Source organism: Opisthocomus hoazin, chromosome 4 (assembly GCF_030867145.1).
Source record: "Opisthocomus hoazin isolate bOpiHoa1 chromosome 4, bOpiHoa1.hap1, whole genome shotgun sequence".
Classification (NCBI taxonomy): domain Eukaryota; kingdom Metazoa; phylum Chordata; class Aves; order Opisthocomiformes; family Opisthocomidae; genus Opisthocomus; species Opisthocomus hoazin.
The window spans coordinates 58,139,624-58,164,361 of NC_134417.1; positions in this window are offsets into that span (position 1 = coordinate 58,139,624).

A 24,738-nucleotide genomic window follows, 5' to 3' on the forward strand; every position below is an offset into this window, starting at 1 on the left:
CTCCCTGGCACCTCACCAGCCGCCCTTGCTGGGGGTCCCGCCAGCCACCCCTCTTCTCCCACGGCCATTGCCGCGGAGCCACGACAGCCCCAGGAGGAGCCAGGGCAGGCCCTGCCCAGGCCCTCCTCTCCTGGCGGGTGCAGGGATTGGTCCCCAGGGTTACCCCGGCGAGCCCCGAAGAGGAGAGCCAGCAGCCATGGGGCCACTGCACCGCCAATCCAAAGGCCGTTCTGCAGGCGGCAGAAAGGAGCTGGCAAAAGCAGGGCCGGGCCAGCAGCCGGGGCGCCTGCCAGGCCCCAAGGGGACCAGCAGAGCCAGCGGGCTCATTAGTCTCGCTGTAGTCCACAAATACTACAATAAAGGTCTGAAAGCAGCAGAAATAGCCTTGGCAGTTCTTATCAAGCAGTTGCTGTGGCTGTCCCCGCCTGCGCCGGTTTCTCAGGTGGCCAGAAATGGCGACCCAGCAGACTCGGTGCATCCTCTCCCAAAGGGCGGAAGGGAGGATGACTCTGGTCATCCTCTTGTCTCTTTTAGCGATGGGCTGCAGCATTCGGCACTCGCTCGTCTTTGGTAGCTCCCCCAAGCTCCACAGCCTTGCCAAGATGACAGAGAGTGGCCTCGCAGTGACATCAGCCAGCTCGCTCAGCACCCTCAGAGAAATCCCGTCAGGGTCGATGGACTTGCAGCGGGCAAGGATGCTTGGGAGATTTGTGCAGTAGCTGATCAACGTCGTGGTGCCGCAGAGCGGCTGGGAGGCTTGACGGCGGCATAGCGTGGGGGAGGCCCGTGATGCCGAGGAGGGAGAGAGCAGCCCCTCAGTTGCCCCCGGTCCCTCTGCCACTGAGGGGGCTCTCCAGCCCCCGGTGCAGCCCCCTCCAGCAGCCCTGACGGTTCGGAAGCAGAAGAGCTCCCCAGCACCTCACCAGCCGCCCATGCTGCCGAGGAGCGGGAGGGCATTCCCGCAGTTGCCCCCGGCTCGACCGCCTCTCGAGGGGGCTCTCCAGCACCCGGTGCAGCCCCCCCCAGCAGCCCTGAAGGGTTGGAGGCAGAAGAGCTCTCCGGCACCTCACCAGCTGCCCGTGCTGCCAAGGAGCAGGAGGGCAGCCCCGCAGTTGCCCACGGCCCCGCTGCTCCCGAGGGGGCTCTCCAGCCAACGATGCAGTCCCTCCAGCAGCCCTGACGGGTCGGAGGCAGAAGAGCTTCGTGGCACCTCACCAGCCGCTCATGCTGCCAAGGAGTGGGAGGGCAGCCCCGCAGTTTCCCCCGGCCCCACTGCTCCCCAGGCGGATCTCCAGCCCCTATTGCAGCCCCCTCCAGCAGCCCTGAAGGGTCGGAGGCAGAAGAGCTTCCTGGCACCTCACCAGCCGTCCGTGCTGCTGAGGAGCGGGAGGGCATTCCCGCAGTTGCCCCAGGCCCCGCTGCTCCCGAGGGGGCTCTCCAGCCCCCGGTGCAGCCCCCTCCAGCAGCCCTGACGGGTCGGAATCAGAAGAGCTCCCCGGCACCTCACCAGCCGCTCATGTTGCCGAGGACTGGGAGGGCAGTCCCGCAGTTGCCCCAGGCCCCGCTGCATCCTGAGGGGGCTCTCCAGCTCCCGGTGTAGCCCCCTCCAGCAGCCCTGACGGGACGGAGGCAGAAGAGCTTCCTGACACCTCTCCAGCCGCCCATGCTGCCGAGGAGCGGGAGGGCAGACCCACAGTTGCCCCCAGCCCCACTGCCTCCCGACGGGGCTCTCCAGCCCCATTGCAGCCCCCTCCAGCTGTCCTGACGGGTCGGAGGCAGAAGAGCTTCCTGGCACGTCACCAGCCGTCCGTGCTGCTGAGGAGCGGGAGGGCAGCCCCGCAGTTGCCTCCAGCTGGGAGGAGGCCAGCTACGTGATGCCGTGCCTCCACAAATTCTGCTACGAGTGCACCGTGCGCAGGGCTGAGAGCACGCCCAAGTGCCCCCTCTGCAAGAGGACGGTCCTCTCCATCTTGCACTCGCTGCGGGCGGATGACAACTTTGCAGAGCACGTCATCCCACCGCCTACAGTAGCGTCCACGGCAGTCCACCCGACCAGAAGAGATACCGGTCGCCCAGACGTCCACCATCTCCGTGGCCGTGCAGCATACCAGCCATCAGCTGTTGGGACGGTGCCCAGGGCTCTTGTGGCCAGCCTCCATCCCCACCTCTGGGCATGGCTCTTCCGACAGGACCCATCTCTGCTCCGTCCCCTGCTGCCATGGCTGCGACGGGGGCTGCAGTGGAACTTCAGCGACAACCGCTGGGAAGCCGTGCACAGCCTGGTCCTGTCCGGCCTGCACCTGTTTGGCCTGGACGAAGAGAGCCTGGCCCAGCGGCTCTGGCGTGTCCTGGGCAGCTACACAGGTATATTTGTGCGGTGGCTGATCAAAGCCGTGGTGCCGCAGTGCGGCGGGGAGGCCCGACGGCAGCTGGGCCTAGGGGAGGCCCGTGCTGCCGAGGAGCGAGAGAGCAGCCCCGCAGCTGGCCCCGGCCGTGCCGCCTCCCGAGGGGGCTCTCCAGCCCTTGGTGCAGCCCCCTCCAGCAGCCCTGACGGGTCGGAGGCAGAAGAGCTCCCTGGCACCTCACCAGCCGCCCTTGCTGGGGGTCCCGCCAGCCACCCCTCTGCTCCCATTGCCATTGCCGCGGAGCCATGAGAGGCCCAGGAGGAGCCAGGGCAGGCCCTGTCCAGGCCCTCCTCTCCTGGCGGGGGCAGGGATTGGTCCCTGGGGTTACCCCGGCGAGCCCCGAAGAGGAGAGCCAGCAGCCATGGGGCCACTGCACCGCCAAACATGAGGCCGTTCTGCAGGCGGCGGAAAGGAGCTGGCAAAAGCAGGGCCGGGCCAGCAGCCGGGGCGCCTGCCAGGCCCCAAGGGGACCAGCAGAGCCAGCGGGCTCATTAGTCTCGCTGTAGTCCACAAATACTACAATAAAGGTCTGAAAGTAGCAGAAATAGCCTTGGCAGTTCTTATCAAGCAGTTGCTGTGGCTGTCCCCGCCTGCGCCGGTTTCTCAGGTGGCCAGAAATGGCGACCCAGCAGACTCGGTGCATCCTCTCTCAAAGGGCGGAAGGGAGGATGACTCTGGTCATCCTCTTGTCTCTTTTAGCGATGGGCTGCAGCATTCGGCACTCGCTCGTCTTTGGTAGCTCCCCCAAGCTCCACAGCCTTGCCAAGATGACAGAGAGTGGCCTCGCAGTGACATCAGCCAGCTCGCTCAGCACCCTCAGAGAAATCCCGTCAGGGTCGATGGACTTGTAGCGGGCAAGGATGCTTGGGAGATTTGTGCAGTAGCTGATCAACGTCGTGGTGCCGCAGTGCGGCGGGGAGGCTTGACGGCGGATGAGCGTGGGGGAGGCCCGTGCTGCCGAGGAGGGAGAGAGCAGCCCCTCAGTTGCCCCCGGTCCCTCTGCCACCGAGGGGGCTCTCCAGACCCCGGTGCAGCCCCCTCCAGCAGCCCTGACGGTTCGGAAGCAGAAGAGCTCCCCAGCACCTCACCAGCTGCCCGTGCTGCCAAGCAGCAGGAGGGCAGCCCCGCAGTTGCCCCCGGCCCCGCTGCTCCCCAGGGGTCTCTCCAGCCCACGATGCATTCCCTCCAGCAGCCCTGACGGGTCGGAGGCAGTAGAGATTCCTGGCACCTCACCAGCCGCCCGTGCTGCCTAGGAGCAGGGCAACCCCGCAGTTGCCCGCGGCCCCGCTGCCTCCCGAGGGGACTCTCCAGTCCCCATTGCAGCCCCCTCCAGCAGCCCTGACGGGTCGGAATCAGAAGAGCTCCCCGGCACCTCACCAGCCGCTCATGTTGCCGAGGACTGGGAGGGCAGTCCCGCAGTTTCCACCGGCCCCACTGCTCCCCAGGCGGATCTCCAGCCCCCATTGCAGCCCCCTCCAGCAGCCCTGAGGGGTCGGAGGCAGAAGAGCTTCCTGGCACCTCACCAGCCGTCCGTGCTGCTGAGGAGCGGGAGGGCATTCCCGCAGTTGCCCCAGGCCCCGCTGCTCCCGAGGGGGCTCTCCAGCCCCCGGTGCAGACCCCTCCAGCAGCCCTGACGGGTCGGAATCAGAAGAGCTCCCCGGCACCTCACCAGCCGCTCATGTTGCCGAGGACTGGGAGGGCAGTCCCGCAGTTGCCCCAGGCCCCGCTGCATCCTGAGGGGGCTCTCCAGCTCCCGGTGTAGCCCCCTCCAGCAGCCCTGACGGTTCGGAAGCAGAAGAGCTCCCCAGCACCTCACCAGCTGCCCGTGCTGCCAAGCAGCAGGAGGGCAGCCCCGCAGTTGCCCCCGGCCCCGCTGCTCCCCAGGGGTCTCTCCAGCCCACGATGCATTCCCTCCAGCAGCCCTGACGGGTCGGAGGCAGTAGAGATTCCTGGCACCTCACCAGCCGCCCGTGCTGCCTAGGAGCAGGGCAACCCCGCAGTTGCCCGCGGCCCCGCTGCCTCCCGAGGGGACTCTCCAGTCCCCATTGCAGCCCCCTCCAGCAGCCCTGACGGGTCGGAATCAGAAGAGCTCCCCGGCACCTCACCAGCCGCTCATGTTGCCGAGGACTGGGAGGGCAGTCCCGCAGTTTCCACCGGCCCCACTGCTCCCCAGGCGGATCTCCAGCCCCCATTGCAGCCCCCTCCAGCAGCCCTGAGGGGTCGGAGGCAGAAGAGCTTCCTGGCACCTCACCAGCCGTCCGTGCTGCTGAGGAGCGGGAGGGCATTCCCGCAGTTGCCCCAGGCCCCGCTGCTCCCGAGGGGGCTCTCCAGCCCCCGGTGCAGACCCCTCCAGCAGCCCTGACGGGTCGGAATCAGAAGAGCTCCCCGGCACCTCACCAGCCGCTCATGTTGCCGAGGACTGGGAGGGCAGTCCCGCAGTTGCCCCAGGCCCCGCTGCATCCTGAGGGGGCTCTCCAGCTCCCGGTGTAGCCCCCTCCAGCAGCCCTGACGGGACGGAGGCAGAAGAGCTTCCTGACACCTCTCCAGCCGCCCATGCTGCCGAGGAGCGGGAGGGCAGACCCACAGTTGCCCCCAGCCCCACTGCCTCCCGACGGGGCTCTCCAGCCCCATTGCAGCCCCCTCCAGCTGTCCTGACGGGTCGGAGGCAGAAGAGCTTCCTGGCACGTCACCAGCCGTCCGTGCTGCTGAGGAGCGGGAGGGCAGCCCCGCAGTTGCCTCCAGCTGGGAGGAGGCCAGCTACGTGATGCCGTGCCTCCACAAATTCTGCTACGAGTACATCGTACACTGGGCTCAGAGGACGCCCAAGTGCCCCCTCTGCAAGAGGACGGTCACCTCCATCTTGCACTCGCTGCGGGCAGATGACAACTTTACAGAGCACGTCATCCCACTGCCTGCAGCAGCGTCCACGGCCGTCCACCCGACCAGAAGATCTCCGGTCGCCCAGACGCCCACCATCTCCGTGGCCGTGCAGCATACCAGCCATCAGCTGTGGAGACGGTGCCCAGGGCTCCTGTGGGCAGCCTCCATCCCCACCTCTGGGCATGGCTCTTCCGACAGGACCCATCTCTGCTCCGTCCCCTGCTGCCACGGCTGCGACGGGGGATGCAGTGGATCTTCAGCGACAACCGCTGGGAAGCCGTGCACAGCCTGGTCCTGTCCGGCCTGCACCTGTTTGGCCTGGACGAAGAGAGCCTGGCCCAGCGGCTCTGGCGTCTCCTGGGCAGCTACACAGTGAGATTTGTGCGGTGGCTGATCAACGCCGTGGTGCCGCAGTGCGGCGGGGAGGCCCGACGGCAGCTGGGCCTAGGGGAGGCCCGTGCTGCCGAGGAGCGAGAGAGCAGCCCCGCAGCTGGCCCCGGCCGTGCCGCCTCCCGAGGGGGCTCTCCAGCCCTTGGTGCAGCCCCCTCCAGCAGCCCTGACGGGTCGGAGGCAGAAGAGATCCCTGGCACCTCACCAGCCGCCCTTGCTGGGGGTCCCGCCAGCCACCCCTCTTCTCCCACGGCCATTGCCGCGGAGCCACGACAGCCCCAGGAGGAGCCAGGGCAGGCCCTGCCCAGGCCCTCCTCTCCTGGCGGGTGCAGGGATTGGTCCCCAGGGTTACCCCGGCGAGCCCCGAAGAGGAGAGCCAGCAGCCATGGGGCCACTGCACCGCCAATCCAAAGGCCGTTCTGCAGGCGGCAGAAAGGAGCTGGCAAAAGCAGGGCCGGGCCAGCAGCCGGGGCGCCTGCCAGGCCCCAAGGGGACCAGCAGAGCCAGCGGGCTCATTAGTCTCGCTGTAGTCCACAAATACTACAATAAAGGTCTGAAAGCAGCAGAAATAGCCTTGGCAGTTCTTATCAAGCAGTTGCTGTGGCTGTCCCCGCCTGCGCCGGTTTCTCAGGTGGCCAGAAATGGCGACCCAGCAGACTCGGTGCATCCTCTCCCAAAGGGCGGAAGGGAGGATGACTCTGGTCATCCTCTTGTCTCTTTTAGCGATGGGCTGCAGCATTCGGCACTCGCTCGTCTTTGGTAGCTCCCCCAAGCTCCACAGCCTTGCCAAGATGACAGAGAGTGGCCTCGCAGTGACATCAGCCAGCTCGCTCAGCACCCTCAGAGAAATCCCGTCAGGGTCGATGGACTTGTAGCGGGCAAGGTTTGCTTGGACACCCCCGAGCCGACCGTGCTCTGGTACTGCAGTTCCCCTGCCCGTGGGCTAAAACACCTGCGAGCAGTGTCAGTGGCAGCTCTGCTGAGAGCTGCCTCCCACCTAGCTCTTCCCGGAACAAGCCACCGCATTCTCTCCTGAGGTCCAGGGCCAAGTCCAGGGGGACGATCTGCTCCCTGCTCCTGCTTGCCATGCCATTTCTGAGACAAGCCAGAATGCTGTTGGCCTTCTTGGCCACCTGGGTGTCCCTGACACCCTCCAGAAATCCTCCTGATGGCCTGTCCCTCACAGCAGGTGCCACGGAGGTTGACGTTCCCCAGCAGAACCAGTGCCAGTGAGCAGAAACTCAGCCACGCCAGGAACACTGTAGTTCCGCGTCCTTGCATGATGCTCTGGCTGAAATGCACAAACCAGCAGTATAAGACAGGGCCAGCAGATTGAACATGACTCTCTGTTTCCTCCAAACATCTTACCACAAATCAAGGTTGCTTTCTTGTCATTTGGTTCAAGGCGCTTTTTTGCCCTTAGGACTCTAGAAATGAAGACTGATGGCTCAGAAACTGCCTCTTCGGAAAGAGGCAACACTTTGAGCTCGTGATGGTGGTTAGGAGAGCTGTTAGTGGGGCAGACGTGTGGCAGGATTGCAGCAGGGCAGCACAGCCTGGAGACGAAATGTGACATCCCCAGAGACGGACTGTGACCAGGCGTCCCTTGCTGCTTATAAGGGGGCGCCCAGCCCCACTCAGCCAGCTTCTGCCCGGACTCCAGCTGAGCAGGTTGCGAGGTCTGGAGTACTGAGCGAGGCCTTGGTGCTGGTGCCGTGCTCGGTGAGTTGTTTCTTGCAGCTCTCCGTGCCCGAGCCCAGAGCCCTTGGAGGACTGTCTGCGGACCTGCCAGCTTCAGGCAGCCACAGTACCCGGGAGCCGCGCTCACAGCAGCAGAGGTGAGTGGGCAGGGAAACCTCCTCACCCTGGGCAGCTCGGAGGGTTTCCTTCCGCAGGGACCTGGGCACTTTTTCCAGCCCTGCCCGGGCCAGCCACTGACTGTGGCCTCTCTTCCTCTAATAGCGCAACACCCGCTGCTGCTGCGCCCGTGAGAGGGAGCAGTTTGTCATCCCCAGCTCCCCCCAGCACACAGCAGCACGCAGGAGCACGGCCACAGAGCTGGACAACTGCTGTCCCATCTGCCTGGACAGCTGGGAGGAGGCCAGCTACGTGATGCCGTGCCTCCACACATTCTGCTACGAGTGCACCGTGCGCAGGGCTGAGACCACGCCCAAGTGCCCCCTCTGCAAGAGGATGGTCACCTCCATCTTGCACTCGCTGCGGGTGGATGACAACTTTGCAGAGCACGTCAACCCACCACCTGCAGCAGCGTCCACGGCCGTCCACCCGACCAGAAGAGATCCCGGTCGCCCAGACGCCCACTATCTCCGTGGCCGTGCAGCATACCAGCCATCAGCTGTTGGGACGGTGCCCAGGGCTCCTGTGGGCAGCCTCCATCCCCACCTCTGGGCATGGCTCTTCCGACAGGACCCATCTCTGCTCCGTCCCCTGCTGCCATGGCTGCGACGGGGGCTGCAGTGGATCTTCAGCGACAACCGCTGGCAAGCCGTGCACAGCCTGGTCCTGTCCGGCCTGCACCTGTTTGGCCTGGACGAAGAGAGCCTGGCCCAGTGGCTCTGGCGTATCCTGGGCAGCTACACAGGGATATTTGTGCGGTGGCTGATCAACGCCGTGGTGCCGCAGTGCGGCGGGGAAGCCCGACGGCAGCTGGGCCTAGGGGAGGCCCGTGCTGCCGAGGAGCGAGAGAGCAGCCCCGCAGCTGGCCCCGGCCGTGCCGCCTCCTGAGGGGGCTCTCCAGCCCTTGGTGCAGCCCCCTCCAGCAGCCCTGACGGGTCGGAGGCAGAAGAGCTCCCTGGCACCTCACCAGCCGCCCTTGCTGGGGGTCCCGCCAGCCACCCCTCTTCTCCCACGGCCATTGCCGCGGAGCCACGACAGCCCCAGGAGGAGCCAGGGCAGGCCCTGCCCAGGCCCTCCTCTCCTGGCGGGGGCAGGGATTGGTCCCTGGGTTACCCCGGCGAGCCCCGAAGAGGAGAGCCAGCAGCCATGGGGCCACTGCACCGCCAATCCAAACGCCGTTCTGCAGGCGGCAGAAAGGAGCTGGCAAAAGCAGGGCCGGGCCAGCAGCCGGGGCGCCTGCCAGGCCCCAAGGGGACCAGCAGAGCCAGCGGGCTCATTAGTCTCGCTGTAGTCCACAAATACTACAATAAAGGTCTGAAAGCAGCAGAAATAGCCTTGGCAGTTCTTATCAAGCAGTTGCTGTGGCTGTCCCCGCCTGCGCCAGTTTCTCAGGTGGCCAGAAATGGCGACCCAGCAGACTCGGTGCATCCTCTCCCAAAGGGCGGAAGGGAGGATGACTCTGGTCATCCTCTTGTCTCTTTTAGCGATGGGCTGCAGCATTCGGCACTCGCTCGTCTTTGGTAGCTCCCCCAAGCTCCACAGCCTTGCCAAGATGACAGAGAGTGGCCTCGCAGTGACATCAGCCAGCTCGCTCAGCACCCTCAGAGAAATCCCGTCAGGGTCGATGGACTTGTAGCGGGCAAGGTTTGCTTGGACACCCCCGAGCCGACCGTGCTCTGGTACTGCAGTTCCCCTGCCCGTGGGCTAAAACACCTGCGAGCAGTGTCAGTGGCAGCTCTGCTGAGAGCTGCCTCCCACCTAGCTCTTCCCGGAACAAGCCACCGCATTCTCTCCTGAGGTCCACGGCCAAGTCCAGGGGGACGATCTGCTCCCTGCTCCCTGCTCCTGCTTGCCATGCCATTTCTGAGACAAGCCAGAATGCTGTTGGCCTTCTTGGCCACCTGGGTGTCCCTGACACCCTCCAGAAATCCTCCTGATGGCCTGTCCCTCACAGCAGGTGCCACGGAGGTTGACGTTCCCCAGCAGAACCAGTGCCAGTGAGCAGAAACTCAGCCACGCCAGGAACACTGTAGTTCCGCATCCTTGCATGATGCTCTGGCTGAAATGCACAAACCAGCAGTACAAGACAGGGCCAGCAGATTGAACATGACTCTCTGTTTCCTCCAAACATCTTACCACAAATCAAGGTTGCTTTCTTGTCATTTGGTTCAAGGCGCTTTTTTGCCCTTAGGACTCTAGAAATGAAGACTGATGGCTCAGAAACTGCCTCTTCGGAAAGAGGCAACACTTTGAGCTCGTGATGGTGGTTAGGAGAGCTGTTAGTGGGGCAGACGTGTGGCAGGATTGCAGCAGGGCAGCACAGCCTGGAGACGAAATGTGACATCCCCAGAGACGGACTGTGACCAGGCGTCCCTTGCTGCTTATAAGGGGGCGCCCAGCCCCACTCAGCCAGCTTCTGCCCGGACTCCAGCTGAGCAGGTTGCGAGGTCTGGAGTACTGAGCGAGGCCTTGGTGCTGGTGCCGTGCTTGGTGAGTTGTTTCTTGCAGCTCTCCGTGCCCGAGCCCAGAGCCCTTGGAGGACTGTCTGCGGCCCTGCCAGCTTCAGGCAGCCACAGTACCCGGGAGCCGCGCTCACAGCAGCAGAGGTGAGTGGGCAGGGAAACCTCCTCACCCTGGGCAGCTCGGAGGGTTTCCTTCCGCAGGGACCTGGGCACTTCTTCCAGCCCTGCCCGGGCCAGCCACTGACTGTGGCCTCTCTTCCTCTAATAGCGCAACACCCGCTGCTGCTGCGCCCGTGAGAGGGAGCAGTTTGTCATCCCCAGCTCCCCCCAGCACACAGCAGCACGCAGGAGCACGGCCACAGAGCTGGACAACTGCTGTCCCAACTGCCTGGACAGCTGGGAGGAGGCCAGCTACGTGATGCCGTGCCTCCACACATTCTGCTACGAGTGCACCGTGCGCAGGGCTGAGAGCACGCCCAAGTGCCCCCTCTGCAAGAGCACGGTCACCTCCATCTTGCACTCGCTGCGGGTGGATGACAACTTTGCAGAGCACGTCATCCCACCACCTGCAGCAGCGTCCACGGCCGTCCACCCGACCAGAAGAGATCCCGGTCGCCCAGACGCCCACTATCTCCGTGGCCGTGCAGCATACCAGCCATCAGCTGTTGGGACGGTGCCCAGGGCTCCTGTGGGCAGCCTCCATCCCCACCTCTGGGCATGGCTCTTCCGACAGGACCCATCTCTGCTCCGTCCCCTGCTGCCACGGCTGCGACGAGGGCTGCAGTGGATCTTCAGCGACAACCGCTGGGAAGCCGTGCACAGCCTGGTCCTGTCCGGCCTGCACCTGTTTGGCCTGGACGAAGAGAACCTGGCCCAGCGGCTCTGGCGTGTCCTGGGCAGCTACACAGGGATATTTGTGCGGTGGCTGATCAACGCCGTGGTGCCGCAGTGCGGCGGGGAGGCCCGACGGCAGCTGGGCCTAGGGGAGGCCCGTGCTGCCGAGGAGCGAGAGAGCAGCCCCGCAGCTGGCCCCGGCCGTGCCGCCTCCTGAGGGGGCTCTCCAGCCCTTAGTGCAGCCCCCTCCAGCAGCCCTGACGGGTCGGAGGCAGAAGAGCTCCCTGGCACCTCACCAGCCGCCCTTGCTGGGGGTCCCGCCAGCCACCCCTCTGCTCCCACTGCCATTGCTGCGGAGCCACGACAGCCCCAGGAGGAGCCAGGGCAGGCCCTGCCCAGGCCCTCCTCTCCTGGCGGGTGCAGGGATTGGTCCCTGGGTTACCCCGGCGAGCCCCGGAGAGGAGGGCCCGCAGCCATGGGGCCACTGCACCGCCAATCCAAAGGCCGTTCTGCAGGCGGCGGAAAGGAGCTGGCAAAAGCAGGGCCGGGCCAGCAGCCGGGGCGCCTGCCAGGCCCCAAGGGGACCAGCAGAGCCAGCGGGCTCATTAGTCTCGCTGTAGTCCACAAATACTACAATAAAGGTCTGAAAGTAGCAGAAATAGCCTTGGCAGTTCTTATCAAGCAGTTGCTGTGGCTGTCCCCGCCTGCGCCGGTTTCTCAGGTGGCCAGAAATGGCGACCCAGCAGACTCGGTGCATCCTCTCCCAAAGGGCGGAAGGGAGGATGACTCTGGTCATCCTCTTGTCTCTTTTAGCGATGGGCTGCAGCATTCGGCACTCGCTCGTCTTTGGTAGCTCCCCCAAGCTCCACAGCCTTGCCAAGATGACAGAGAGTGGCCTCGCAGTGACATCAGCCAGCTCGCTCAGCACCCTCAGAGAAATCCTGTCAGGGTCGATGGACTTGTAGCGGGCAAGGTTTGCTTGGACACCCCCGAGCCGACCGTGCTCTGGTACTGCAGTTCCCCTGCCCGTGGGCTAAAACACCTGCGAGCAGTGTCAGTGGCAGCTCTGCTGAGAGCTGCCTCCCACCTAGCTCTTCCCGGAACAAGCCACCGCATTCTCTCCTGAGGTCCAGGGCCAAGTCCAGGGGGACGATCTGCTCCCTGCTCCTGCTTGCCACGCCATTTCTGAGACAAGCCAGAATGCTGTTGGCCTTCTTGGCCACCTGGGTGTCCCTGACACCCTCCAGAAATCCTCCTGATAGCCTTTCCCTCACAGCAGGTGCCACGGAGGTTGACGTTCCCCAGCAGAACCAGTGCCAGTGAGCAGAAACTCAGCCACGCCAGGAACACTGTAGTTCCGCGTCCTTGCATGATGCTCTGGCTGAAATGCACAAACCAGCAGTACAAGACAGGGCCAGCAGATTGAACATGACTCTCTGTTTCCTCCAAACATCTTACCACAAATCAAGGTTGCTTTCTTGTCATTTGGTTCAAGGCGCTTTTTTGCCCTTAGGACTCTAGAAATGAAGACTGATGGCTCAGAAACTGCCTCTTCGGAAAGAGGCAAGACTTTGAGCTCGTGATGGTGGTTAGGAGAGCTGTTAGTGGGGCAGACGTGTGGCAGGATTGCAGCAGGGCAGCACAGCCTGGAGACGAAATGTGACATCCCCAGAGACGGACTGTGACCAGGCGTCCCTTGCTGCTTATAAGGGGGCGCCCAGCCCCACTCAGCCAGCTTCTGCCCGGACTCCAGCTGAGCAGGTTGCGAGGTCTGGAGTACTGAGCGAGGCCTTGGTGCTGGTGCCGTGCTTGGTGAGTTGTTTCTTGCAGCTCTCCGTGCCCGAGCCCAGAGCCCTTGGAGGACTGTCTGCGGCCCTGCCAGATTCAGGCAGCCGCAGTAGCCGGGAGCCGCGCTCACAGCAGCAGAGGTGAGTGGGCAGGGAAACCTCCTCACTCTGGGCAGCTCGGAGGGTTTCCTTCCGCAGGGACCTGGGCACTTCTTCCAGCCCTGCCCGGGCCAGCCACTGACTGTGGCCTCTCTTCCTCTAATAGCGCAACACCCGCTGCTGCTGCGCCCGTGAGAGGGAGCAGTTTGTCATCCCCAGCTCCCCCCAGCACACAGCAGCACGCAGGAGCACGGCCACAGAGCTGGACAACTGCTGTCCCAACTGCCTGGACAGCTGGGAGGAGGCCAGCTACGTGATGCCGTGCCTCCACACATTCTGCTACGAGTGCACCGTGCGCAGGGCTGAGAGCACGCCCAAGTGCCCCCTCTGCAAGAGGACGGTCACCTCCATCTTGCACTCGCTGCGAATGGATGACAACTTTGCAGAGCACGTCAACCCACCACCTGCAGCAGCGTCCACGGCCGTCCACCCGACCAGAAGAGATCCCGGTCGCCCAGATGCCCACTATCTCCGTGGCCGTGCAGCATACCAGCCATCAGCTGTGGGGACGGTGCCCAGGGCTCTTGTGGCCAGCCTCCATCCCCACCTCTGGGCATGGCTCTTCCGACAGGACCCATCTCTGCTCCGTCCCCTGCTGCCATGGCTGCGACGGGGGCTGCAGTGGATCTTCAGCGACAACCGCTGGCAAGCCGTGCACAGCCTGGTCCTGTCCGGCCTGCACCTGTTTGGCCTGGACGAAGAGAGCCTGGCCCAGCGGCTCTGGCGTATCCTGGGCAGCTACACAGGGATATTTGTGCGGTGGCTGATCAACGCCGTGGTGCCGCAGTGCGGCGGGGAAGCCCGACGGCAGCTGGGCCTAGGGGAGGCCCGTGCTGCCGAGGAGCGAGAGAGCAGCCCCGCAGCTGGCCCCGGCCGTGCCGCCTCCCGAGGGGGCTCTCCAGCCCTTGGTGCAGCCCCCTCCTGCAGCCCTGACGGGTCGGAGGCAGAAGAGCTCCCTGGCACCTCACCAGCCGCCCTTGCTGGGGGTCCCGCCAGCCACCCCTCTTCTCCCACGGCCATTGCCGCGGAGCCACGACAGCCCCAGGAGGAGCCAGGGCAGGCCCTGCCCAGGCCCTCCTCTCCTGGCGGGGGCAGGGATTGGTCCCCAGGGTTACCCCGGCGAGCCCCGAAGAGGAGAGCCAGCAGCCATGGGGCCACTGCACCGCCAATCCAAACGCCGTTCTGCAGGCGGCAGAAAGGAGCTGGCAAAAGCAGGGCCGGGCCAGCAGCCGGGGCGCCTGCCAGGCCCCAAGGGGACCAGCAGAGCCAGCGGGCTCATTAGTCTCGCTGTAGTCCACAAATACTACAATAAAGGTCTGAAAGCAGCAGAAATAGCCTTGGCAGTTCTTATCAAGCAGTTGCTGTGGCTGTCCCCGCCTGCGCCGGTTTCTCAGGTGGCCAGAAATGGCGACCCAGCAGACTCGGTGCATCCTCTCCCAAAGGGCGGAAGGGAGGATGACTCTGGTCATCCTCTTGTCTCTTTTAGCGATGGGCTGCAGCATTTGGCACTCGCTCGTCTTTGGTAGCTCCCCCAAGCTCCACAGCCTTGCCAAGATGACAGAGAGTGGCCTCGCAGTGACATCAGCCAGCTCGCTCAGCACCCTCAGAGAAATCCCGTCAGGGTCGATGGACTTGTAGCGGGCAAGGTTTGCTTGGACACCCCCGAGCCGACCGTGCTCTGGTACTGCAGTTCCCCTGCCCGTGGGCTAAAACACCTGCGAGCAGTGTCAGTGGCAGCTCTGCTGAGAGCTGCCTCCCACCTAGCTCTTCCCGGAACAAGCCACCGCATTCTCTCCTGAGGTCCAGGGCCAAGTCCAGGGGGACGATCTGCTCCCTGCTCCTGCTTGCCACGCCATTTCTGAGACAAGCCAGAATGCTGTTGGCCTTCTTGGCCACCTGGGTGTCCCTGACACCCTCCAGAAATCCTCCTGATGGCCTGTCCCTCACAGCAGGTACCACGGAGGTTGACGTTCCCCAGCAGAACCAGTGCCAGTGAGCAGAAACTCAGCCACGCCAGGAACACTGTAGTTCCGCATCCTTGCATGATGCTCTGGCTGAAATGCACAAACCAGCAGCATAAGACAGGGCCAGCAGATTGAACATGACTCTCTGTTTCCTCCAAACATCTTACCACAAATCAAGGTTGCTTTCTTGTCATTTGGTTCAAGGCGCTTTTTTGCCCTTAGGACTCTAGAAATGAAGACTGATGGCTCAGAAACTGCCTCTTCGGAAAGAGGCAACACTTTGAGCTCGTGATGGTGGTTAGGAGAGCTGTTAGTGGGGCAGACGTGTGGCAGGATTGCAGCAGGGCAGCACAGCCTGGAGACGAAATGTGACATCCCCAGAGACGGACTGTGACCAGGCGTCCCTTGCTGCTTATAAGGGGGCGCCCAGCCCCACTCAGCCAGCTTCTGCCCGGACTCCAGCTGAGCAGGTTGCGAGGTCTGGAGTGCTGAGCGAGGCCTTGGTGCTGGTGCCGTGCTCGGTGAGTTGTTTCTTGCAGCTCTCCGTGCCCGAGCCCAGAGCCCTTGGAGGACTGTCTGCGGCCCTGCCAGCTTCAGGCAGCCGCAGTACCCAGGAGCCGCGCTCACAGCAGCAGAGGTGAGTGGGCAGGGAAACCTCCTCACCCTGGGCAGCTCGGAGGGTTTCCTTCCGCAGGGACCTGGGCACTTCTTCCAGCCCTGCCCGGGCCAGCCACTGACTGTGGCCTCTCTTCCTCTAATAGCGCAACACCCGCTGCTGCTGCGCCCGTGAGAGGGAGCAGTTTGTCATCCCCAGCTCCCCCCAGCACACAGCAGCACGCAGGAGCACGGCCACAGAGCTGGACAACTGCTGTCCCAACTGCCTGGACAGCTGGGAGGAGGCCAGCTACGTGATGCCGTGCCTCCACACATTCTGCTACGAGTGCATCGTGCGCAGGGCTGAGACCACGCCCAAGTGCCCCCTCTGCAAGAGGACGGTCACCTCCATCTTGCACTCGCTGCGGGTGGATGACAACTTTGCAGAGCACGTCATCCCACCGCCTGCAGCAGCGTCCACGGCCGTCCACCCGACCAGAAGAGATCCCGGTCGCCCAGACGCCCACTATCTCCGTGGCCGTGCAGCATACCAGCCATCAGCTGTTGGGACGGTGCCCAGGGCTCCTGTGGGCAGCCTCCATCCCCACCTCTGGGCATGGCTCTTCCGACAGGACCCATCTCTGCTCCGTCCCCTGCTGCCATGGCTGCGACGAGGGATGCAGTGGATCTTCAGCGACAACCGCTGGGAAGCCGTGCACAGCCTGGTCCTGTCCGGCCTGCACCTGTTTGGCCTGGACGAAGAGAGCCTGGCCCAGCGGCTCTGGCGTGTCCTGGGCAGCTACACAGGGAGATTTGTGCGGTGGCTGATCAACGCCGTGGTGCCGCAGTGCGGCGGGGAGGCCCGACGGCAGCTGGGCCTAGGGGAGGCCCGTGCTGCCGAGGAGCGAGAGAGCAGCCCCGCAGCTGGCCCCGGCCGTGCCGCCTCCTGAGGGGGCTCTCCAGCCCTTAGTGCAGCCCCCTCCAGCAGCCCTGACGGGTCGGAGGCAGAAGAGATCCCTGGCACCTCACCAGCCGCCCTTGCTGGGGGTCCCGCCAGCCACCCCTCTGCTCCCACTGCCATTGCCGCGGAGCCACGACAGCCCCAGGAGGAGCCAGGGCAGGCCCTGCCCAGGCCCTCCTCTCCTGGCGGGTGCAGGGATTGGTCCCTGGGTTACCCCGGCGAGCCCCGAAGAGGAGGGCCCGCAGCCATGGGGCCACTGCACCGCCAATCCAAAGGCCGTTCTGCAGGCGGTGGAAAGGAGCTGGCAAAAGCAGGGCCGGGCCAGCAGCCGGGGCGCCTGCCAGGCCCCAAGGGGACCAGCAGAGCCAGCGGGCTCATTAGTCTCGCTGTAGTCCACAAATACTACAATAAAGGTCTGAAAGCAGCAGAAATAGCCTTGGCAGTTCTTATCAAGCAGTTGCTGTGGCTGTCCCCGCCTGCGCCGGTTTCTCAGGTGGCCAGAAATGGCGACCCAGCAGACTCGGTGCATCCTCTCTCAAAGGGCGGAAGGGAGGATGACTCTGGTCATCCTCTTGTCTCTTTTAGCGATGGGCTGCAGCATTCGGCACTCGCTCGTCTTTGGTAGCTCCCCCAAGCTCCACAGCCTTGCCAAGATGACAGAGAGTGGCCTCGCAGTGACATCAGCCAGCTCGCTCAGCACCCTCAGAGAAATCCCGTCAGGGTCGATGGACTTGTAGCGGGCAAGGTTTGCTTGGACACCCCCGAGCCGACCGTGCTCTGGTACTGCAGTTCCCCTGCCCGTGGGCTAAAACACCTGCGAGCAGTGTCAGTGGCAGCTCTGCTGAGAGCTGCCTCCCACCTAGCTCTTCCCGGAACAAGCCACCGCATTCTCTCCTGAGGTCCAGGGCCAAGTCCAGGGGGACGATCTGCTCCCTGCTCCTGCTTGCCACGCCATTTCTGAGACAAGCCAGAATGCTGTTGGCCTTCTTGGCCACCTGGGTGTCCCTGACACCCTCCAGAAATCCTCCTGATGGCCTGTCCCTCACAGCAGGTGCCACGGAGGTTGACGTTCCCCAGCAGAACCAGTGCCAGTGAGCAGAAACTCAGCCACGCCAGGAACACTGTAGTTCCGCGTCCTTGCATGATGCTCTGGCTGAAATGCACAAACCAGCAGTACAAGACAGGGCCAGCAGATTGAACATGACTCTCTGTTTCCTCCAAACATCTTACCACAAATCAAGGTTGCTTTCTTGTCATTTGGTTCAAGACGCTTTTTTGCCCTTAGGACTCTAGAAATGAAGACTGATGGCTCAGAAACTGCCTCTTCGGAAAGAGGCAACACTTTGAGCTCGTGATGGTGGTTAGGAGAGCTGTTAGTGGGGCAGACGTGTGGCAGGATTGCAGCAGGGCAGCACAGCCTGGAGACGAAATGTGACATCCCCAGAGACGGACGGTGACCAGGCGTCCCTTGCTGCTTATAAGGGGGCGCCCAGCCCCACTCAGCCAGCTTCTGCCCGGACTCCACCTGAGCAGGTTGCGAGGTCTGGAGTACTGAGCGAGGCCTTGGTGCTGGTGCCGTGCTCGGTGAGTTGTTTCTTGCAGCTCTCCGTGCCCGAGCCCAGAGCCCTTGGAGGACTGTCTGCGGCCCTGCCAGCTTCAGGCAGCTGCAGTACCCGGGAGCCGCGCTCACAGCAGCAGAGGTGAGTGGGCAGGGAAACCTCCTCACCCTGGGCAGCTCGGAGGGTTTCCTTCCGCAGGGACCTGGGCACTTCTTCCAGCCCTGCCCGGGCCAGCCACTGACTGTGGCCTCTCTTCCTCTAATAGCGCAACACCCGCTGCTGCTGCGCCCGTGAGAGGGAGCAGTTTGTCATCCCCAGCTCCCCCCAGCACACAGCAGCACGCAGGAGCACGGCCACAGAGCTGGACAACTGCTGTCCCAACTGCCTGGACAGCTGGGAGGAGGCCAGCTACGTGATGCCGTGCCTCCACACATTCTGCTACGAGTGCATCGTGCGCAGGGCTGAGAGCACGCCCAAGTGCCCCCTCTGCAAGAGGACGGTCACCTCCATCTTGCACTCGCTGCGGGCAGATGACAACTTTGCAGAGCACGTCATCCCACCGCCTGCAGCAGCGTCCACGGCCGTCCACCCGACCAGAAGAGATCCCGGTCGCCCAGACGCCCACTATCTCCGTGGCCGTGCAGCACACCAGCCATCAGCTGTTGGGACGGTGCCCAGGGCTCCTGTGGGCAGCCTCCATCCCCACCTCTGGGCATGGCTCTTCCGACAGGACCCATCTCTGCTCCGTCCCCTGCTGCCATGGCTGCGACGGGGGCTGCAGTGGATCTTCAGCGACAACCGCTGGGAAGCCGTGCACAGCCTGGTCCTGTCCGGCCTGCACCTGTTTGGCCTGGACGAAGAGAGCCTGGCCCAGCGGCTCTGGCGTGTCCTGGGCAGCTACACAGGGATATTTGTGCGGTGGCTGATCAACGCCGTGGTGCCGCAGTGCGGCGGGGAAGCCCGACGGCAGCTGGGCCTAGGGGAGGCCCGTGCTGCCAAGGAGCGAGAGAGCAGCCCCGCAGCTGGCCCCGGCCGTGCCGCCTCCCGAGGGGGCTCTCCAGCCCTTGGTGCAGCCCCCTCCAGCAGCCCTGATGGGTCAGAGGCAGAAGAGCTTCCTGGCACCTCACCAGCCACCCTTGCTGGGGGTCCCGCCAGCCACCCCTCTTCTCCCACGGCCATTGCCGCGGAGCCACGACAGCCCCAGGAGGAGCCAGGGCAGGCCCTGCCCAGGCCCTCCTCTCCTGGCGGGTGCAGGGATTGGTCCCTGGGTTACCCCGGCGAGCCCCGAAGAGGAGGGCCCGCAGCCATGGGGCCACTGCACCGCCAATCCAAAGGCCGTTCTGCAGGCGGTGGAAAGGAGCTGGCAAAAGCAGGGCCGGGCCAGCAGCCGGGGCGCCTGCCAGGCCCCAAGGGGACCAGCAGAGCCAGCGGGCTCATTAGTCTCGCTGTAGTCCACAAATACTACAATAAAGGTCTGAAAGCAGCAGAAATAGCCTTGGCAGTTCTTATCAAGCAGTTGCTGTGGCTGTCCCCGCCTGCGCCGGTTTCTCAGGTGGCCAGAAATGGCGACCCAGCAGACTCGGTGCATCCTCTCCCAAAGGGCGGAAGGGAGGATGACTCTGGTCATCCTCTTGTCTCTTTTAGCGATGGGCTGCAGCATTCGGCACTCGCTCGTCTTTGGTAGCTCCCCCAAGCTCCACAGCCTTGCCAAGATGACAGAGAGTGGCCTCGCAGTGACATCAGCCAGCTCGCTCAGCACCCTCAGAGAAATCCCGTCAGGGTCGATGGACTTGTAGCGGGCAAGGTTTGCTTGGACACCCCCGAGCCGACCGTGCTCTGGTACTGCAGTTCCCCTGCCCGTGGGCTAAAACACCTGCGAGCAGTGTCAGTGGCAGCTCTGCTGAGAGCTGCCTCCCACCTAGCTCTTCCCGGAACAAGCCACCGCATTCTCTCCTGAGGTCCAGGGCCAAGTCCAGGGGGACGATCTGCTCCCTGCTCCTGCTTGCCACGCCATTTCTGAGACAAGCCAGAATGCTGTTGGCCTTCTTGGCCACCTGGGTGTCCCTGACACCCTCCAGAAATCCTCCTGATGGCCTGTCCCTCACAGCAGGTACCACGGAGGTTGACGTTCCCCAGCAGAACCAGTGCCAGTGAGCAGAAACTCAGCCACGCCAGGAACACTGTAGTTCCGCGTCCTTGCATGATGCTCTGGCTGAAATGCACAAACCAGCAGCATAAGACAGGGCCAGCAGATTGAACATGACTCTCTGTTTCCTCCAAACATCTTACCACAAATCAAGGTTGCTTTCTTGTCATTTGGTTCAAGGCGCTTTTTTGCCCTTAGGACTCTAGAAATGAAGACTGATGGCTCAGAAACTGCCTCTTCGGAAAGAGGCAAGACTTTGAGCTCGTGATGGTGGTTAGGAGAGCTGTTAGTGGGGCAGACGTGTGGCAGGATTGCAGCAGGGCAGCACAGCCTGGAGACGAAATGTGACATCCCCAGAGACGGACTGTGACCAGGCGTCCCTTGCTGCTTATAAGGGGGCGCCCAGCCCCACTCAGCCAGCTTCTGCCCGGACTCCAGCTGAGCAGGTTGCGAGGTCTGGAGTGCTGAGCGAGGCCTTGGTGCTGGTGCCGTGCTCGGTGAGTTGTTTCTTGCAGCTCTCCGTGCCCGAGCCCAGAGCCCTTGGAGGACTGTCTGCGGCCCTGCCAGCTTCAGGCAGCCGCAGTACCCAGGAGCCGCGCTCACAGCAGCAGAGGTGAGTGGGCAGGGAAACCTCCTCACCCTGGGCAGCTCGGAGGGTTTCCTTCCGCAGGGACCTGGGCACTTCTTCCAGCCCTGCCCGGGCCAGCCACTGACTGTGGCCTCTCTTCCTCTAATAGCGCAACACCCGCTGCTGCTGCGCCCGTGAGAGGGAGCAGTTTGTCATCCCCAGCTCCCCCCAGCACACAGCAGCACGCAGGAGCACGGCCACAGAGCTGGACAACTGCTGTCCCAACTGCCTGGACAGCTGGGAGGAGGCCAGCTACGTGATGCCGTGCCTCCACACATTCTGCTACGAGTGCATCGTGCGCAGGGCTGAGACCACGCCCAAGTGCCCCCTCTGCAAGAGGACGGTCACCTCCATCTTGCACTCGCTGCGGGTGGATGACAACTTTGCAGAGCACGTCATCCCACCGCCTGCAGCAGCGTCCACGGCCGTCCACCCGACCAGAAGAGATCCCGGTCGCCCAGACGCCCACTATCTCCGTGGCCGTGCAGCATACCAGCCATCAGCTGTTGGGACGGTGCCCAGGGCTCCTGTGGGCAGCCTCCATCCCCACCTCTGGGCATGGCTCTTCCGACAGGACCCATCTCTGCTCCGTCCCCTGCTGCCACGGCTGCGACGAGGGATGCAGTGGATCTTCAGCGACAACCGCTGGGAAGCCGTGCACAGCCTGGTCCTGTCCGGCCTGCACCTGTTTGGCCTGGACGAAGAGAACCTGGCCCAGCGGCTCTGGCGTGTCCTGGGCAGCTACACAGGGAGATTTGTGCGGTGGCTGATCAACGACGTGGTGCCGCAGTGCGGCGGGGAGGCCCGACGGCAGCTGGGCCTAGGGGAGGCCCGTGCTGCCGAGGAGCGAGAGAGCAGCCCCGCAGCTGGCCCCGGCCGTGCCGCCTCCCGAGGGGGCTCTCCAGCCCTTAGTGCAGCCCCCTCCAGCAGCCCTGACGGGTCGGAGGCAGAAGAGATCCCTGGCACCTCACCAGCCGCCCTTGCTGGGGGTCCCGCCAGCCACCCCTCTGCTCCCACTGCCATTGCTGCGGAGCCACGACAGCCCCAGGAGGAGCCAGGGCAGGCCCTGCCCAGGCCCTCCTCTCCTGGCGGGTGCAGGGATTGGTCCCTGGGTTACCCCGGCGAGCCCCGAAGAGGAGGGCCCGCAGCCATGGGGCCACTGCACCGCCAATCCAAAGGCCGTTCTGCAGGCGGTGGAAAGGAGCTGGCAAAAGCAGGGCCGGGCCAGCAGCCGGGGCGCCTGCCAGGCCCCAAGGGGACCAGCAGAGCCAGCAGGCTCATTAGTCTCGCTGTAGTCCACAAATACTACAATAAAGGTCTGAAAGCAGCAGAAATAGCCTTGGCAGTTCTTATCAAGCAGTTGCTGTGGCTGTCCCCGCCTGCGCCGGTTTCTCAGGTGGCCAGAAATGGCGACCCAGCAGACTCGGTGCATCCTCTCTCAAAGGGCGGAAGGGAGGATGACTCTGGTCATCCTCTTGTCTCTTTTAGCGATGGGCTGCAGCATTCGGCACTCGCTCGTCTTTGGTAGCTCCCCCAAGCTCCACAGCCTTGCCAAGATGACAGAGAGTGGCCTCGCAGTGACATCAGCCAGCTCGCTCAGCACCCTCAGAGAAATCCCGTCAAGGTCGATGGACTTGTAGCGGGCAAGGTTTGCTTGGACACCCCCGAGCCGACCGTGCTCTGGTACTGCAGTTCCCCTGCCCGTGGGCTAAAACACCTGCGAGCAGTGTCAGTGGCAGCTCTGCTGAGAGCTGCCTCCCACCTAGCTCTTCCCGGAACAAGCCACCGCATTCTCTCCTGAGGTCCAGGGCCAAGTCCAGGGGGACGATCTGCTCCCTGCTCCTGCTTGCCACGCCATTTCTGAGACAAGCCAGAATGCTGTTGGCCTTCTTGGCCACCTGGGTGTCCCTGACACCCTCCAGAAATCCTCCTGATGGCCTGTCCCTCACAGCAGGTGCCACGGAGGTTGACGTTCCCCAGCAGAACCAGTGCCAGTGAGCAGAAACTCAGCCACGCCAGGAACACTGTAGTTCCGCGTCCTTGCATGATGCTCTGGCTGAAATGCACAAACCAGCAGTACAAGACAGGGCCAGCAGATTGAACATGACTGTCTGTTTCCTCCAAACATCTTACCACAAATCAAGGTTGCTTTCTTGTCATTTGGTTCAAGGCGCTTTTTTGCCCTTAGGACTCTAGAAATGAAGACTGATGGCTCAGAAACTGCCTCTTCGGAAAGAGGCAACACTTTGAGCTCGTGATGGTGGTTAGGAGAGCTGTTAGTGGGGCAGACGTGTGGCAGGATTGCAGCAGGGCAGCACAGCCTGGAGACGAAATGTGACATCCCCAGAGACGGACTGTGACCAGGCGTCCCTTGCTGCTTATAAGGGGGCGCCCAGCCCCACTCAGCCAGCTTCTGCCCGGACTCCAGCTGAGCAGGTTGCGAGGTCTGGAGTACTGAGCGAGGCCTTGGTGCTGGTGCCGTGCTCGGTGAGTTGTTTCTTGCAGCTCTCCGTGCCCGAGCCCAGAGCCCTTGGAGGACTGTCTGCGGCCCTGCCAGCTTCAGGCAGCCGCAGTAGCCGGGAGCCGCGCTCACAGCAGCAGAGGTGAGTGGGCAGGGAAACCTCCTCACCCTGGGCAGCTCGGAGGGTTTCCTTCCGCAGGGACCTGGGCACTTCTTCCAGCCCTGCCCGGGCCAGCCACTGACTGTGGCCTCTCTTCCTCTAATAGCGCAACACCCGCTGCTGCTGCGCCCGTGAGAGGGAGAAGTTTGTCATCCCCAGCTCCCCCCAGCACACAGCAGCACGCAGGAGCACGGCCACAGAGCTGGACAACTGCTGTCCCATCTGCCTGGACAGCTGGGAGGAGGCCAGCTACGTGATGCCGTGCCTCCACACATTCTGCTACGAGTGCATCGTGCGCAGGGCTGAGACCACGCCCAAGTGCCCCCTCTGCAAGAGGACGGTCACCTCCATCTTGCACTCGCTGCGGGCGGATGACAACTTTGCAGAGCACGTCATCCCACCGCCTGCAGCAGCGTCCACGGCCGTCCACCCGACCAGAAGAGATCCCGGTCGCCCAGACGCCCACTATCTCCGTGGCCGTGCAGCATACCAGCCATCAGCTGTTGGGACGGTGCCCAGGGCTCCTGTGGGCAGCCTCCATCCCCACCTCTGGGCATGGCTCTTCCGACAGGACCCATCTCTGCTCCGTCCCCTGCTGCCATGGCTGCGACGGGGGCTGCAGTGGATCTTCAGCGACAACCGCTGGGAAGCCGTGCACAGCCTGGTCCTGTCCGGCCTGCACCTGTTTGGCCTGGACGAAGAGAGCCTGGCCCAGCGGCTCTGGCGTGTCCTGGGCAGCTACACAGGGATATTTGTGCGGTGGCTGATCAACGCCGTGGTGCCGCAGTGCGGCGGGGAAGCCCGACGGCAGCTGGGCCTAGGGGAGGCCCGTGCTGCCGAGGAGCGAGAGAGCAGCCCCGCAGCTGGCCCCGGCCGTGCCGCCTCTCGAGGGGGCTCTCCAGCCCTTGGTGCAGCCCCCTCCAGCAGCCCTGACGGGTCAGAGGCAGAAGAGCTTCCTGGCACCTCACCAGCCGCCCTTGCTGGGGGTCCCGCCAGCCACCCCTCTTCTCCCACTGCCATTGCCGCGGAGCCACGACAGCCCCAGGAGGAGCCAGGGCAGGCCCTGCCCAGGCCCTCCTCTCCTGGCGGGTGCAGGGATTGGTCCCCAGGGTTACCCCGGCGAGCCCCGAAGAGGAGAGCCAGCAGCCATGGGGCCACTGCACCGCCAAACAAGAGGCCGTTCTGCAGGCGGTGGAAAGGAGCTGGCAAAAGCAGGGCCGGGCCAGCAGCCGGGGCGCCTGCCAGGCCCCAAGGGGACCAGCAGAGCCAGCAGGCTCATTAGTCTCGCTGTAGTCCACAAATACTACAATAAAGGTCTGAAAGCAGCAGAAATAGCCTTGGCAGTTCTTATCAAGCAGTTGCTGTGGCTGTCCCCGCCTGCGCTGGTTTCTCAGGTGGCCAGAAATGGCGACCCAGCAGACTCGGTGCATCCTCTCTCAAAGGGCGGAAGGGAGGATGACTCTGGTCATCCTCTTGTCTCTTTTAGCGATG